The sequence below is a fragment of the Eriocheir sinensis genome, unplaced genomic scaffold, assembly GCF_024679095.1.
Source record: "Eriocheir sinensis breed Jianghai 21 unplaced genomic scaffold, ASM2467909v1 Scaffold1407, whole genome shotgun sequence".
NCBI lineage: Eukaryota > Metazoa > Arthropoda > Malacostraca > Decapoda > Varunidae > Eriocheir > Eriocheir sinensis.
This window is the reverse complement of record NW_026110748.1, coordinates 41,695-58,316: the sequence shown is the minus strand read 5'-3', so window position 1 is coordinate 58,316 and position 16,622 is coordinate 41,695. Positions and strand designations below refer to the sequence as shown.

Below are 16,622 nucleotides of genomic sequence, written 5' to 3'. Positions count from 1 at the left end.
TAGGGAGAGAGTATTCAGAAGCCTTCAGGGAGAGAGAGAGAGGGAGAGAGTATTCAGAAGCCTTCAGGGAGAGAGAGAGAGAGGGAGAGGGAGTATTCAGAAGACTTAAGGGGGAGAGAGAGAGAACATAAGAGCACAAGAACATAGGGAAACTGCAAGAGGCCGGGTGGCCTACACAGGGCAGCTCCAGAATCCCCCCCCACTACTCACGGTGGGTGAGGTGTAGTTACAGGGGTTACAGGTAGAGGCTTGATCCTCGTTATACCGGTGGTACCCAGGCATGCATCCAGCACCCCGTCACCTTACTGCACCCACACCTGTCGTCCTCGTCCATGTAGCTATCCAGTCTACTCTTAAAACAAGCTATCGTCCCTACACTAACTATGTGATTGCTGAGTCTATTCCATTCCCCCACCACCCTATTACTAAACCAATGCTTGCCTATATCTCTCCTAAATCTATACTTTTCTAATTTAAATCCATTACTGCGAGTTCTATCCTGCTGGCTAATTCTCAGTACTTTATTTATATCGCCTTTGTTGTAACCCTTGACCCATTTGAATACTTCTATCAGATCTCCCCGCACTCTTCGTCTCTCTAGTGAATCTAAGTTTAGATGTTTCAGCCTATTTTGATATGGGAGGTTTCTCAGCCCCTGAATCATCTTGGTCATCCTCCTCTGAACTGATTCTAGCAAGTTGATGTCCATTCTGTAGTGTGGGCACCAAAACTGGACAGCATAATCTAAGTGTGGCCTAACTAACGCTAGAGTCTGAGGATGACCTCTGCACTCCTGTTGGTTACCGTCCTGTTAATAAAGCCTAATACCCTGTTACCCCTATTCCTCGCACTAATACATTGCTTCCTTAGTTTTAGGTCAGAGTTCACTAGCACTCCCAAATCCCTTTCACACTCAGACCTGCCTATCGCTGTGGAGTCTAAACTATACCCGTGTAATGGGTTGCGTGTTCCTACACTAAGTACGCTACACTTGGTGATATTAAAATTCATCTGCCATTTCTCTGACCAAGCTGACAGTTTGTTGAGATCCTCCTGCAGTGCTTTAGCATCCTCCCCTGCCCTAATAGTGCGTCCTATTTTGGTGTCATCTGCAAATTTACCTATGTCACTAGTTATCCCATTGTCTATGTCATTGATGTAGATAATGAATAGAGGCGGGCCTAAAACTGAACCTTGAACTGGTAACATTACCACATTCGGATTTTTTACCGTTAATGGTAACCCTCTGTTTCCTGTCGCTAATCCACGCCTTAATCCAATCAAATACCTTCCCTCTTATCCCATGAGCCCTGACTTTGTTCAGCAGTCTCTGGTGAGGTACCTTATCGAAGGCCTTACTAAAATCAAGATAAACCACATCATAACTCTCATCATTGTCAGCTGCCTCGTATACTCTATTGTAAACGATATAAGATTAGTGAGGCACGACTTTCCTTTAGTAAACCCATGCTGTGAGTCGTGAATTAAACTATGTCTGTCTATATGGTCCCTAATTCTATCAGCTATTATTGACTCAATCATTTTACCTATAACTGATGTCAAACTAATCGGCCTATAGTTCTCCATAGAAGATTTGTCTCCCTTCTTAAATACTGGAATAACGTGTGCCTGCCTCCATGAAACAGGCACCACCCTGTATCTAGTGACTTCCTAAATACTTCTATTAACTGCCCACTTATTTCAGTTTCGCATTCCTTTAATACCCTGGGGAAAAGTTCATCTGGCCCTGGCGCCTTAGTGACTTTAAGTCTATCTATCTGTCTAGTCACGAGCTCCCTACTTATGTTGATGTCGGTTAATTCTTCTACCTCTTCTCCCCTGTAGATCTGTTCTCCCTGAGGTATATAATCTAATCTTTCCTTGGTAAATACAGTTAAGAAATATCTATTTAACGCCTCGCTCATTTCATCATAACTATCAATCCGTGATTCTCCTGAGGAGAGGAGAGGAGTATCGAGAACAGTCGTAAGGGAGAGTATTCAGAACAGGGAGAGGGAGTATTCAGAACAGTCGTAAGGGAGAGTATTCAAAACAGGGAGAGGGAGTATTCAGAACAGTCGTAAGGGAGAGTATTCAAAACAGGGAGGGGGTATTCAGAACAGTCGTAAGGGAGAGTATTCAAAACAGGGAGAGGGAGTATTCAGAACAGTCGTAAGGGAGAGTATTCAAAACAGTGAGGGAGTATTCAGAACAGTCGTGAGGAAAGTATTCAAAACAGGGAGGGAGTATTCAGAACAGTCGTAAGGGAGTATTCAAAACAGGGAGAGGGGTATTCAGAACAGTCGTTGGAGAGTATTCAAAACAGGAGAGAGTATTCAAAACAGTCGTAAGGGAGAGTATTCAAAATAGGGAGAGGGGGCATTCAGAACAGTCGTAAGGAAGAGTATTCAAAACAGGGAGAGGGAGTATTCAGAACAGTCGTAAGGGAGAGTATTCAAAACAGGGAGGGGGTATTCAGAACAGTCGTGAGGAAGAGTATTCAAAACAGGGAGAGGGAGTATTCAGAACAGTCGTGAGGAAGAGTATTCAAAACAGGGAGAGGGAGTATTCAGAACAGTCGTAAGGGAGAGTATTCAAAACAGGGAGGGGGTATTCAGAACAGTCGTAAGGGAGAGTATTCAAAATAGGGAGAGGGAGTATCCAGAACAGTCGTAAGGGAGATAATTCAGAACAGGGAGAGGGAGTATTCAGAATAGTCGTAAGGGAGAGAGAGGGAGAGCATTCAGAGTAAGTCCACCAAAGTGTCAGAGTTGAGCCAAATTCAAAATATTCTTCCATATCAACATTGCCGCAAAAACTGATCATCGGCGCCCCCTGACCCGAAAAGACGCGAGTAAGTACATAGCGCTGTGCAAACGTGGGAGTGTTGCTGCCACATTAACAGTGCTGGGCCACGCTGGTGCTCTAATTAAGGCTAAATATTGGGATGAAGGAAGGAAAAACTAGGCGGGGAGCGGGTCGTAATTTGTCCTATCTGCTCGAACACCCCTTGGGTCGGTACTGTCAGACGCTTTCGGCTCTAAGAGTAACTATTTCCAAATGCCGAAAACGAGATCAGTCAGGCTGGTACTCGAATCATCGCTAAGTATCGGGATGGATGAAGGAAAACAAAAAAAGCGAGTTGTAGCTTTTTTTTTTATTTAAACATGTATACATATATTTACAGAGATGGAAAACTTAAAGTTGTGAGTTGTCCTATCTACTAGAACACTCCTTGGGTTGGTACTGTTAGATGCACTTGGCTCTCACAGTAACGATTTCCAAACGCCGATAAGGAGATCAGTCAGGCTGGTGGTCTAATTATCGCTAAGTATCGGCATGAATGAAGGAAAAAACAAAGAAAGCGGGTCGTAACTTGTACTGTCTACTCGAACACTCCTTGGGTCGGTACTGTTAGACCCATTCGGCTCTTACGTCAACACTTTCCAATTGCCGAAAAAGAAATCAGTCAGGCTGGTGCTCTAATTATCGCTAAGTATCGGGATGAATGAAGGAAAAAACAAAGAAAGCGGGTCTATCTACTGGAACGCTACTTGGGTCGGTACTGTTTACACGCAAGACCCAGAGAGACACGCCAGTCCACGTCGACAGACCGACTTGGTGGGCTAAATTTCGATCGCCGATAGAGTCGGTCTGTCGGCTCCCTGCTACGGCCGCCTTTGGCAAGGCCGTGCTCCCTCGTGCAAGAGGGAGCAATCTCCCCCCCGCAAGACCCAGACGCTTTCGGCTCTCACATCAACTATATTCAAGAGCGACAAAGGAGATAAGTCGGGTTCTAATGAGTGTTTTTTTTAGGTTCATGGTACAGAGGAAGGGTCGAACTACCCAGCGGGTCTTACAGCACCCCCTGGAATTACCCACACTCTTATGAAAGCCTTGTCAAATATATGTTCTTAGGCACATCATCTATTTCAAGGGACGAAAAAGGTGATCAGTCAGGTTCTCATGAGTGCTTTTAGGTTCATGGTACAAAGAAGGGTCGAACTACCACCAGGGTCATAAAACTACCCTTGGTAATTCCTCAACACTCCATGAAGGCCTTATAAAATGTGGGTTTATAGCTCCGAAATATTTGAGAATACAGCCTAGTTACATCAAATTGTCTCACGTCATCCTCCTCTCTTTCTTTTCGTCACTAGGCTCATAAAGCTACCCATGGGAAAACTAACACAACCCCTACAGCCTTATCAAATGTGGGTGTGTGTATTGTAGGCCCCGAAATGTTAGAGAATACGGGCCCTTGACCCCTTGGTGCTGCCCTGAGGCTGGTGCCCCAGTTCAGCAGGGAGCGTGAGGCAGCATGTGAGACAGTGACTGCCTGACTGGAGCCGCCACCAAACCGAAGGGGAGGGAGGAGGACAGGGGAGAGGGAGGGGTGGCGAGGAGCTGCCACATCTGCGCCCTGGGCCGAAGTGTAAACACTCCTGAGGCACCATGACTGGGAGAGGAGTCGCCCGCTATTCACAAGTTAAGAGGCACACCGCACGTCGTCAAGCCCGCGACAAGCACAAGGGGCACGTGACGCAGCGCAGACAGGTGAACCATGCAGTAAACCCATAATTACAGGTGGAGATCAGAGCAGGAGGAAGCGCAGAGGGCGGGTCGGTGCGCAGGTCCTGGGACAGAGTTCCTAATTACCCTCACGGGGTGGACACAATAAGGCCTAAAACTCCCCGCGATCACTTTCCTCCTTGTGTCTGTTGCGCGCATAGGAAGGAGAGTAGAGAGCGAGGGGGTTATCCCTTATCGGCCTAGGAATTACCCAGCAGGGGTGGATCCAATACAATTGCATTTGTATTTGAATTGTATTTAAATACAATTTTAATGTATTTGTATTTGTATTTTGACATCCAGAGAAAAAAGTATTTTGTATTTGTATTTGTATTTTGGCACCCAGAAAAAAAGTATTTTGTATTTGTATTTGTATTTTGGCACCCAGAAAAAAAAGTATTTTGTATTTGTATTTATATTTCGAGTCAAAACCATTTGAGGAGGATAAATACTGTTAAGGAAATAGAAAAAGAGGTAATGTTAAGCCGCGTTAAGGCGGAGGAGGAAACAGATTAAGGTTGAAGGCGAAGGAGGAAAGGATTAACGTCAGATCACGGGGAAAGCGGTTAAGGTGCGTCCACACCAGGAATCTTTGTATGACAACAATGAATCCCAGACGTTTCCCAGGTGTTTCGGTAAACCACTGGCATACATTTGAATACCCTCGGGAAACAATGTTTCCTGTCCACACCGCAGGGTTGTTCTCAGGATGTCGGTGTGTGCGGAGATTGCTACAATGGCCTCTGTGTTTTACTTATTATTGCACTCACTGGAGAGCAAGAAGAAGACAAGAAAACGTGTAGGGCTGCGGTCGTTTATAGAAAGTTGAACATTACAGAATGACTTACTTTTGGCGGAGCCGAGAGTCTATGGAGCAGGGTTTAATTAATCAGTAATTTTCTTGGAAGGTCAACCACTGATTTTGAAGAACTATTACGAGCGGTGGCTCCCAAAATACCACGAATCGACACCAGGCACAGAAAAACCATTCCAGCTCCCATCAGCCTGCGGCTATAATCTGACAGGCAGAGATCCTTTTACGAGTCTCATTAACACCTTCGAAATGTCAAAGCTGAGTTTCCATACAAACTTTCCTGGTGTGGGAGGTCCTATGAAACAGCTAGGAAGTTTCTCATGTTTTCCATCCAGGATGGAAAACATGAGAAACTTTTCCGCGCTCGCGCGCTCGTATATGCGGGTGTGGGTGTCGGTGGGTGTCTGTGGGTGTATATGTATATGTATATATATGTGTGTGTGTGTGTGTGTGTGTGTGTGTGTGTGTGTGTGTGTGTGTGTGTGTGTGTGTGTGTGTAAATATATATATATATATATATATATATATATATATATATATATATATATATATATATATATATATATATATAGATATATATATAGATAGATAGAGATATAGAGAGATAGATAGATATATAGATAGAGAGATAGTCACACACACACACACACACACTATAGCTAGATATTGAGGTATGTGAATGAATGATAATTATAATCCCAATCCCTTTTCCCCGTGGTGAGGTGTGGGATATGTCTTTATCCCACACACCTGAGGAAGGTCCTCCCAGCAGTCAGGGTGTGTGCCCCCCTTCTCTCTCTCTCTCTCTCTCTCTCTCTCTCTCTCTCTCTCTCTCTCTCTCTCTCTCTCTCTCTCTCTCTCTCTCATCCATAAATATATAAATGAAATTTGACTGGAATATAAAAATAGTTTATACTTCACTATCAAGACTTGAAAATCACACACACACACACACACACACACACACACACACGCACACACACACACACCACACATATACACACACAGGAACGAGCGCGCGCGCACACACACACACACACACACACACAGATATACGCTAAAGTGCATTTGCTCATGTCGGGAGGGTACCTGCTGGCGCTTACGAGTCCAACACTTGATCAGTCCGTGGTGAATTACGCACATAGATTCTCTCTCAATGTTTCTCAATTCTCTCCTGAATGTATCCAAGTTGATTCTCAACTGCTTCCCGAAAAGCCTGGGAAACGTCTGGGATACATTGTTGACATACAAAGATTCCTGGTGTGGACGCGCCTTAAGGAGAAGATTAAGGTTGAAGGCGGAGGAGGAAAAAAATTAAAGGTGGGGAGTAAGGAGGAAATTAACCTCAGGTTACATGGAGGAGGAGTAGGAGAGGATTTAGGGAGTTACTGAGGGATGGGTGGCTCGGAAGAAGGATCCGCCCACAGAAATGTGTGACGTCACGGAAATGGGAGGCACAGGGGATGAGATGTGAGTGAAGACGACGAGAGAGACAGTAAACCGATCTACTGCTTTATCTTGGCATATGCACTACAGTCACCTATCAAAAGGAGGGTGCATCCATTTCTTGAGAGGACTGATGTCATTGCCGCAGCTGTCATGGGCCCCAGGTTTAAGCTGGCATGGATGCCATGTAAGAAAATGCAAAAGGAAAAGGTTTCCAAGATTGTGGACCTAATTATTTCCGAGTCAACTCAGTCGACCTTGAAGAAAACACTTCAAGAGGGTGAGCCTTTCGTATTTTCGGCTGGCATGAGTGCAACACGACCTCGTCTTTTTGTCTACATGCCTCCAGCTGGGCAAATGATGGCAAGTGCATCAACAAATGACACTACAGTGGTGAAGGCAGAACTTGAAACGTACCTAGAAGAAGGTGTTTTGCCTTTTGATGTCAATCCACTGAGGTACTGGCGTGATGCAAAAAGCTTCAAAAATTTGAAGCACTTTGCCAAGAATATTCTAGGGTGCTGTGCAACATCATGGACGCCCCGGGAGGCATGTCACATCCACGAACATAAAAAAAAAGTCCCCGCAGAGAACTTAAACAGCTGTCGTGATGATAACAGAAAAGAGCAAAGGGCAGGAGGCGAGGGGATGAAAGGGATGGAGGAGATGAAGGGAGGAGAATGGAAAGGAAAGGGGCTGATGAAGAAGTTTGAAAGAAATATATGTATAGAGCAAGGATGAAAGAAAGGGAGAAATAGAATGAAATAAAGAAGAGAAAAATAGAGGAACAGCCGACTAAAGAGAAGTGGCAACCCAATACAGATGTTAGGAAACTTTAGTGGGCCGTCCTCGTGAGTCAACACGCTCACTGGTGTTCTCCCTCAGCAGGTGTGTGAATGCAATGTACCTGAAAGACGTTAATTGGTGAACCAATTCTTACTAGGTAAAATCAATCTATCAGGCAATCCGAGAAAGAAAATATAATTAAAAAAATTGGAAGTAAGAAAGAAAAGGGAAAGGATGGTGCGCCGGAAGCCGCGGCGAGATTCATTATGATGCTTGTGCGCGTCCCCGAGGCCGTCGGTCCTTCATCAAGGACCGATAAACGCGATGACCAGCGCCTTCACAGCATTATGATTAATTTTATAATCCAGTCTGGTAGTTTTAAGAAGCGAGTTCTTGCATCCGCCCTATTCGAATCGGCGGGGCGGTGGAGCGCCAGCGAGCCCAAGGTCTCCCAGGCGAGCATGGCAGGACTGGAGGGCTGCCTCCCGCGAAATTTTTTTTCCCAAACGATTTGGAGTGTGGGGGCGGGGCTTAAGCCACGCGTGTGTAGAGAAAACGAATTTTATGGGTAACTTCATGATATTTTATTAACAATCACACACGCTCTCTCTCTCTCTCTCTCTCTCTCTCTCTCTCTCTCTCACACACACACACACACACACACACACACACTTTTCTCACACACACACACACACACACACACACCTCTCTTTCTCTCTCTCACACACACACACACACACACACACACACACACACACACACCTCTCTCCACACACACACACACACACACACACACACACACCTCTCTTTCTCTCTCTCACACACACACACACACACACACACACACCTCTCTCCACACACACACACACACACACACACACCTCTCTCCACACACACACACACACACACACACACACACACACACACACACACACACTCTCTCTCTCTCTCTCTCTCTCTCTCTCTCTCTCTCTCTCTCTCTCTCTCTCTCTCTCTCTCTCTCTCTCTCTCTCTCTCTCTCACACACACACACACACACACACACACACACACACACACACACACCTCTCTCTCTCTCTCTCTCTCTCTCTCTCTCTCTCTCTCTCTCTCTCTCTCTCTCTCTCTCTCTCACACACACACACACACACCTCTCCACACACACACACACACACCTCTCTCTCTCTCTCTCTCTCTCTCTCTCTCTCTCTCTCTCTCTCTCTCTCACACACACACACACACACACACACACACACACACCTCTCTACACACACACACACACACACACACACACACCTCTCTCTCTCTCTCTCTCTCTCTCTCTCTCTCTCTCTCTCTCTCTCTCTCTCTCTCTCTCTCTCTCACACACACTGAATAAGTAGTGTTTTTGTTCACCACCATCATCACTCAGTATTTTATTAGCACAGGCAGTACATCATAATTCGTGTTAAATGAGTACAGACACATAATTTTATGGGTAACTAAACATTATTTTATTAACACAGCTAGCGAGAGTACATAATTCGTGATCCACGAATGCATAAAATAAGTTTTCCGGGTATCTGAACATTGCCAATTTTATGAATACAAACAATATAATAATGCATAAAACCAATTTTCCGGGTATCTGAACATTGCCAATTTTATGAATACAAACAATATAATAATGCATAAAACCAATTTTCCGGGTATCTGAGCATTGCCTATTTTATGAACACAAACAATATAATATTACCTATATATTCAGCCATGCATACATATTCAGTACACTAACTGTAAGATGAACATCAGTAGTATCACCGTTACTTTTACCACCACAATCACACCACCACCACCCACAACACTCCACAATTAAAACCACCACTCACTACGCTGTACCAGCACCACGACACCACCACCACCACTTCACTGCACCCACTACACCAACACCATCCGCCATACTGCAGCACAATACCACCGCCTCCTATTACACCGCACTAGCACACCACCACCACCATCACCCACCACAATGTATACCACCATCACACACACACACACACAGTCTCATCCATGATTACCATTATGCTTACCGTAATATTACCACTTGGAATATTTATTTTGACCAATTCCTTCATTGTTTGCAACACACTGACTTAGAGAGTGAGGAGCTTTTCTTGGTTTCTTTTTCGGCATCAGCTGGCTACTGTCTGCCACCTTACGCTTTTTTATTTCACTGTCACAGGTATCCTTGACTTTACGACCAGTGTGCAAACATCTCCTGCCCCCAAGTACAGTTGAGCGACGACTAACTGCAGCAGGCTGAACCTTGATTGCTGTTCCCTTTTTATTACACATTTTGCCTTTCTTGAAGCTGGACAAAGCCAATGATGCCCCTGTGTATTTTCCAAAGGTTTTAAGGGCAGTAGCAAGTGCAGAATTAGTTTTTATAGAGTTAAATTGTCTTATAAAAGCTTCAGCTGGTTCAATTAATTCTCCTGGGTCTTTTCTCAACTTTTCTATGAGCCGTGTGGTACAGCTGTGAAGAGAAGCTTCCGTTGAAGCAAGTTTAATAGCACCAGCATTGACGATGTCGTCGTTCTCATAATCAGAGAGATTGCTGCTCCTCACATTGACTTCATTTTGCTGTAACATCTCAGCAGTACCACTACTGGTACTTGGCATCGGCTCAACATCACCACCGTTGGCCATGCCCTCGGGATTCACATCTGTTGTCATTCCAGTAATGGGCAGTGGTGTAAACCATCCTGGACGCACATTCTTTTCTCCAGTGGCAATGAAAAGCAGGTGCTCACGCTGGTGTGGATCCCTCAAGTGAAGAAAATTCAGTGATGACTCCCCAAAATTTTTCACAACAGCATATTGGTGTTTACATGGGGCACCATTCATCCCAGCCGTACATGTGCATGTCCAAATTGATGTATCAATATGGTGGACTATATCTTGTTTTGACTGGCTCCTCACTTCATAGTTATGGCCATCTACCTTAATTATGTCACCTTTGGGGATTGATGATCCTCCAGGGAGAAATCTCTTGGAAACAGTGACATTCACACGCCCATTGGCAAGGTCTATCAAACGGCGTTCATAATAAGACGGCAGTCGTGTCACCAAGAAGTCCAGTAACTGTACCATGTTATATGCACGGACACGTTCAAAAATTTGATCCTTGAGAATCCTCATGGCTGCTTCTGCATAGTTGTTTGTGTTGTTCCCACGGACAAGCAGGTGATGCCGGTAGCACACAGCCCATGCCTGACGACGATCATACAACTTCTTACAGTGGGCCAAATAGTTTGGGTACAGGCTTGCTATATCATTAGCTTGTATCTCAGCATAAGCCTCCTCAAGAGCTATAACACTGCCGGCAAATGTCATTTTCTTCACAGCTGAAAGCAACTGAGGACGATGATCCTTTCTGATATTGTTCTTCCCTTCCCACAAGAATCTCCAAACTGCTTGGAGCAAGTGAAAAACACAGAGAATCAACGTAGCCTCAGGAAAGACCTCGTGAAGACTCTGCCTTTCTGCCTCACTGTCATCAGACAAAAACACCAAGGGTCCTCTCGAACCTCGACCAAAGAATCCATCTTTCGGTAAGATCTCTAGGTAGAGCCGTAAAGCCTGAGTTATGCAGTCACGCGACTCAGATGTGACAATAAGGCATCCAAGTGGCAAACCGCCTGCTGCACTGTGGGTCAACATCATGAAGATTCGACAATCGTATCTGTCCATACCTCCTGATGCATCAATAAACACAAGTTCCCCACTGTAGTCATGGTTTTGATGCACACGTTTCATTAGTGGTGTACAAAGAGCAATCACAATCTTGCCATTTATGTCTTTTATTTTAACAAACATCTCTCCTTTCTCACTATTGTAGTTTTCTATGGCTGCTTCCAAATCATGCAGCATATCCTCACCACTTGCAGCACCATAGTTTTTGTTAAATATATTCTTCTACAGCCTATAATAGTGAGAATATTTATTAAATAAATTTAAGTAAAACTTGTTCACATCACGATTTCACCCCAAAATAGAAATAACTTTACGTCAAATTGAAACCCTGAAGTTTACAAATTCAACTTGATATAAAAGAACTGAATTTAATTTAGATTAACCGAATTTCTTAATCTTACCTGTGGCAGAACTGTATAACTGGACAATTGGCACGATCTGCAGCTTCGTAAACATAGTCTTTCTCATGTTGCAGTTGCATGTCTAACTTATGTGTGTTCAGTGCAGATGCAGGAGAATGGCCTTTGGCATACAGGTTTTTTAAGATCTCTATGGTATCCTCACTAACATCTCTATGCTTAAGGGTATATGCACTGTTGATCATGTGGTTATGAGTGTATTTGATCTTGACCACAGTTGGATAGATCGGCAAGTGAAGGTCTTCATTTTTGGATCTAGAATGGAGAAGATGTAGATTTCAGTTAACTGTAGAATTTACAACAATTTATCTGACATAGATGTTTTAATCTAAATTAAGTACATTTTCTTATCTTCGATGCCTTGTTTCATGGACCAAAATATTAATGTTGAAAGTTTAGTTAAGACTGGAATAACATCGAAGATCATATGCCAGAGAGAAACAGAAGTGGAAGAAATTACAGTTGAGGAGGACAGGACCCATGGAAACGGGTCACAGCCCCCAAAATGACAACAGATACCCATTTCACTTCTTGGGTGGACAGACGGTTAGGGCTTACGGAAAAATAGCCAAAAATAATTCCACTTCGCGGGATTCGAACCCAAGCTCTCTCAGTTATGAGCCGAGCGTCATTATCACGGAGCACCCTCAAGCGACTTAATGAAGGCTGTAATGCTCTTAATATTGGCATATGAAATGGTCAGTTGTTCCCTTGGGGAATTAACGTAAGATCACACAAAAGAGTCTGTGTAGCTTCTTGATTTTATATAAAGTATTCCTACTAACTACACTATTAAGAAGACTATTCCAGGTGTCGACTTCTCTATTTACCGAACCAGTTTTAACCAATATCTCTTCTAAAACGAAATTTATCCAACTTAAACCCGTTGATTCTAGTTCTGTCTTGACTATGAACCAATTATCAAAACTGCTTATATTGCTATTATTGATACCCTTGAACCATTTCAATTCCTCAGTCATGTAGGCATTTTGCAGTTTCCAACATTATCTTATGCTATTATGTTATCATTTAGGTATAATGTTCATAGTGTTACCTGTTAATTTTTTTACTAAAACTACGTACGACTACATGTACGAGTAAACTCCCGTACTTAGGATTAATCGGTGGAACTTACTTGTTCAGTTGTGCAGGTATTCCTTTAACAGTCAAATTAAGTTGTGCTGGACAATGTGTGTTCTTAGATGAAGTTTTCTGATTGGCTGTCACTGAACGTGGCAATGTCTTGTGCTGGCATCGATAGAAGATTTTGAAAAGGTTCGCCTTACCACTTGTAGGCTTTGTTGCTGCTACCCGGAGAGTAACCTTACTAATCTTTTGGTATTGTTTGATCCAAGTTCTAGCACTTTCTTCACTGTCAATGGCTATTCTAAACTCTGCTTCATATCCTTTGTCCACGACTTGATGCTTGCAAATATGATAATCATAACCAGTTGGTAAGGAATCCTGCAACAAACATGTAAAGTACAATAATAGGTATAAATTACTTGCTGCATTCTAATATTCTGAACCTAAATTTCTGAAAGCAGAAGCATCTGAGAATTGATAATCAACAGAGCATATAAAAATTACTCCTCTTAGTTATGTATTAAGCAACTGCAGAAAACTTACATATAGGTCTGGGTAACTCTTGATGGAAATGTCATTTTTCCCCCTTGAACTGTCGAAATCACACAGATTTATAGATGCATCCATAGTTGATGACTCAGAAGGATGCATGTCAAGTTCCGATGACATGTGTACCGTCTGTGCGTACCGTCCTTAGCACATGTATAGCCTATTCGGGGAGAGACAAATCCAGAGGTTGAACTGTCGCTATAATAAATAACAGATTTCCATTTAATGTCATTCATGTAAAGGTTTTATGGAGGTAAGGCAGTTAAGATGTAAAACTTCATCACGTATATTAACCTTTGTGTAACAATCAATCAATCAATCAAATATAATATATATATATATATATATATATATATATATATATATATATGTATAAATATATATATATATATATATATATATATATATATATATATATATATATATATATATATATATATATATATATATATATATATATATATATATATATATATATATATATATATATATATATATATATATATATATATATATATATATATATATATATATATATATATATATATATATATATATATATATATATATATATATATATATATATATATATATATATATATATATATATATATATATATATTTATATATATATATATGCTCTCATATTATTCATATTATTATGACTGTAACTTAATGAGTACATTTGTATACAAGTTTGTTTTGAAACATACCACCTTTCAGGCATAGCGAAGAGAATTTTCTGATGATGTCTTTTTTTTTTGGCGGCGGTACCTGCTCTTGATTTAACGATTCTCCACGCTCGAAACCTAAAATTGGTTTCAGGCATTTTAGTCTAACATAGTTACAAATGTGGTAAATAAAATTACACGTGAATGTATAGCTACATATATTATATAGGAGACATAATGCAGATTGGTTTGCTACAGTTCAGGTGCTGAAGTAGATATTATTGTGCACAAAGAAATCAAACTAAATGACTGAGATGATGCTGAAATGCTCATGTAATGTTGTGTCATTCATGACCACTAAACGTACCCCACAAAACATTATTGCATGGACACTTCCTGTGGTGCGGAACTCTTAATACTGTGACTATGAACATAATGAGTAGGCTACACATAAGATATAAAGTAAGAGTATTTGAAACATACCTTCAAAGTATTACACACAGGAGAGGGAAACCTTTTCATATCTGCCTGTTGACAGTCGTGCTTGTGATGACGGTACCTGTTTCGTACGCGTGAGAAACGACGCGCTCTATAGAAAACTAGCAAGAGTGACTATTGTATTACCTGTCACGTATCCACAGAATTCCTCTCCAGTAGTTTACCTCAGGAGCTACGTCTACCCCAACGTTATAGATTTATATTCCATATTCAAGAGAGAGAGAGAGTGTGTCTGTGAGAGAGAGAGAGAGAGAGAGAGAGAGAGAGAGAGAGGGGGCTGTGTGTGTGTGTGTTTGTGAGAGAGAGAGAGAGAGAGAGAGAGAGAGAGAGAGAGAGAGAGAGAGAGAGAGAGAGAGAGAATGTGATTGTTAATAATATATTATAATTAAGTCAGCCATAAAATTCGTTTTCTCTAGACACGCATCACTTAAAGTTACCCATAAAATTCGTTTTCTCTACACATGCATCACTTAAGCCCCGCCCCCACACTCCAAATCGTTTGGGAAAAAAAATTTCGCCTCCCGGCAGGGCGCATCGGCGTCCATCGGGACCCCGACGGAGGTGCCGGAGATCTTTCGGCTACAACGCCGGGCAGGTGGGGCTCGTTAGCCGTGGTAGGCAATCTGCCTAGGAGAGCAAACTCCGAACAACAAACCCGGGCAGGTGAGGTTCGTTAGCCGTGGTAGGCAATTCACCTAGGAGAACAAACTCCGAACAACAAACCCGGGCAGGTGAGGTTCGTTAGCCGTGGTAGGCAATTCACCTAGGAGAACAAACTCCGAACAATAAACCCGTGCAGGTTGGGCTCGTGAGCCGTCATAGGTAATACACCTAGGAGAGCAAACTCCGAACAATAAACCCGGGCAGGTTGGGCTCGTGAGCCGTCATAGGTAATACACCTAGGAGAGCAAACTCCGAACAATAAACCCGGGCAGGTTGGGCTCGTGAGCCGTCATAGGTAATACACCTAGGAGAGCAAACTCCGAACAATAAACCCGGGCAGGTTGGGCTCGTGAGCCATCATAGGTAATACACCTAGGAGAGCAAACTCCGAACAATAAACCCGGGCAGGTTGGGCTCGTGAGCCGCCATAGGTAATACACCTGGAGAGCAAACTCCGAACAATACACCCGGGCAGGTGGAGCTCGTTAGCGAAAGCAGTTCATCTAGGAGAGCAAACTCCGATTATAAAACCGGGCAGGTGAAGGTCGTTAGCGTGAGCAGTTCACCTAGGAGAGCAAACTCCGATTACAAACCCGGGCAGGTGGAGGTCGTTAGCGAAAGCAATTCATCTAGGAGAGCAAACTCCGATTACAAACCCGGGCAGGTGGAGGTCGTTAGCGAAAGCAATTCATCTAGGAGAGCAAACTCCGATTACAAACCCGGGCAGGTGGAGGTCGTTAGCGAAAGCAGTTCACCTAGGAGAGCAAACTCCGATTACAAACCCGGGCAGGTGAGGTTCGTTAGCCGTGGTAGGCAATTCACCTAGGAGAGCAAACTTTGAACAATAAACCCGGGCAGGTTGGGCTCGTGAGCCGCCATAGGTAATACACCTAGGAGAGCAAACTCCGAACAATAAACCCGGGCAAGTGGAGCTCGTCAGCCGTGGTGGGCAATCTGCCTAGGAGAGCAAACTCCGAACGATAAACCCGGGCAGGTGGAGCTCGTCAGCCGTGGTAGGCAGTCTGTCTAGGAGAGCAAACTCCGAACAATAAACCGGGGCTTGTGGTGCTCGTTAGATGTCGTAGACAATCCACGTGATGGGAACACCAATGAAAAGGAAAATAAAAAAGGAACACCAGAAAAAGGAAAATATAGTAACAAAACATCAAGATAAGAAAATGAAAAACACAGATCATCCACCTTCAGGCCTTAACATCTCCAAAATTATGGATGAGTCTTTTCTGGGGAGAAAGAGGCTCATCCAGACCAAAGAACATCAAAAATGGATGATATAGAAAGGAACACCAAAAAAATGTGAAAAAGAGAAAAAAACATCGCAAAAGAAAAGTAGCAACAATAACAGAACGTCAAGAAAAGTAACATACA

The 16,622-nt window shown here is 43.0% G+C and overlaps 1 long non-coding RNA gene across 1 annotated transcript; it reads right to left on the bottom strand.

The window, feature by feature from the left end:
* Window positions 1-15,099: 15,099 nt before the first annotated feature.
* LOC126990004 (uncharacterized) lies at window positions 15,100-16,204 on the bottom strand. The gene is made up of 4 exons (XR_007743940.1): window positions 16,127-16,204; window positions 15,803-16,058; window positions 15,405-15,540; window positions 15,100-15,268 (listed from the first exon to the last, which is right to left on the bottom strand). It is a non-coding gene; the product is annotated as an uncharacterized LOC126990004 (long non-coding RNA).
* Between the last annotated feature and the right edge of the window lie 418 nt (window positions 16,205-16,622).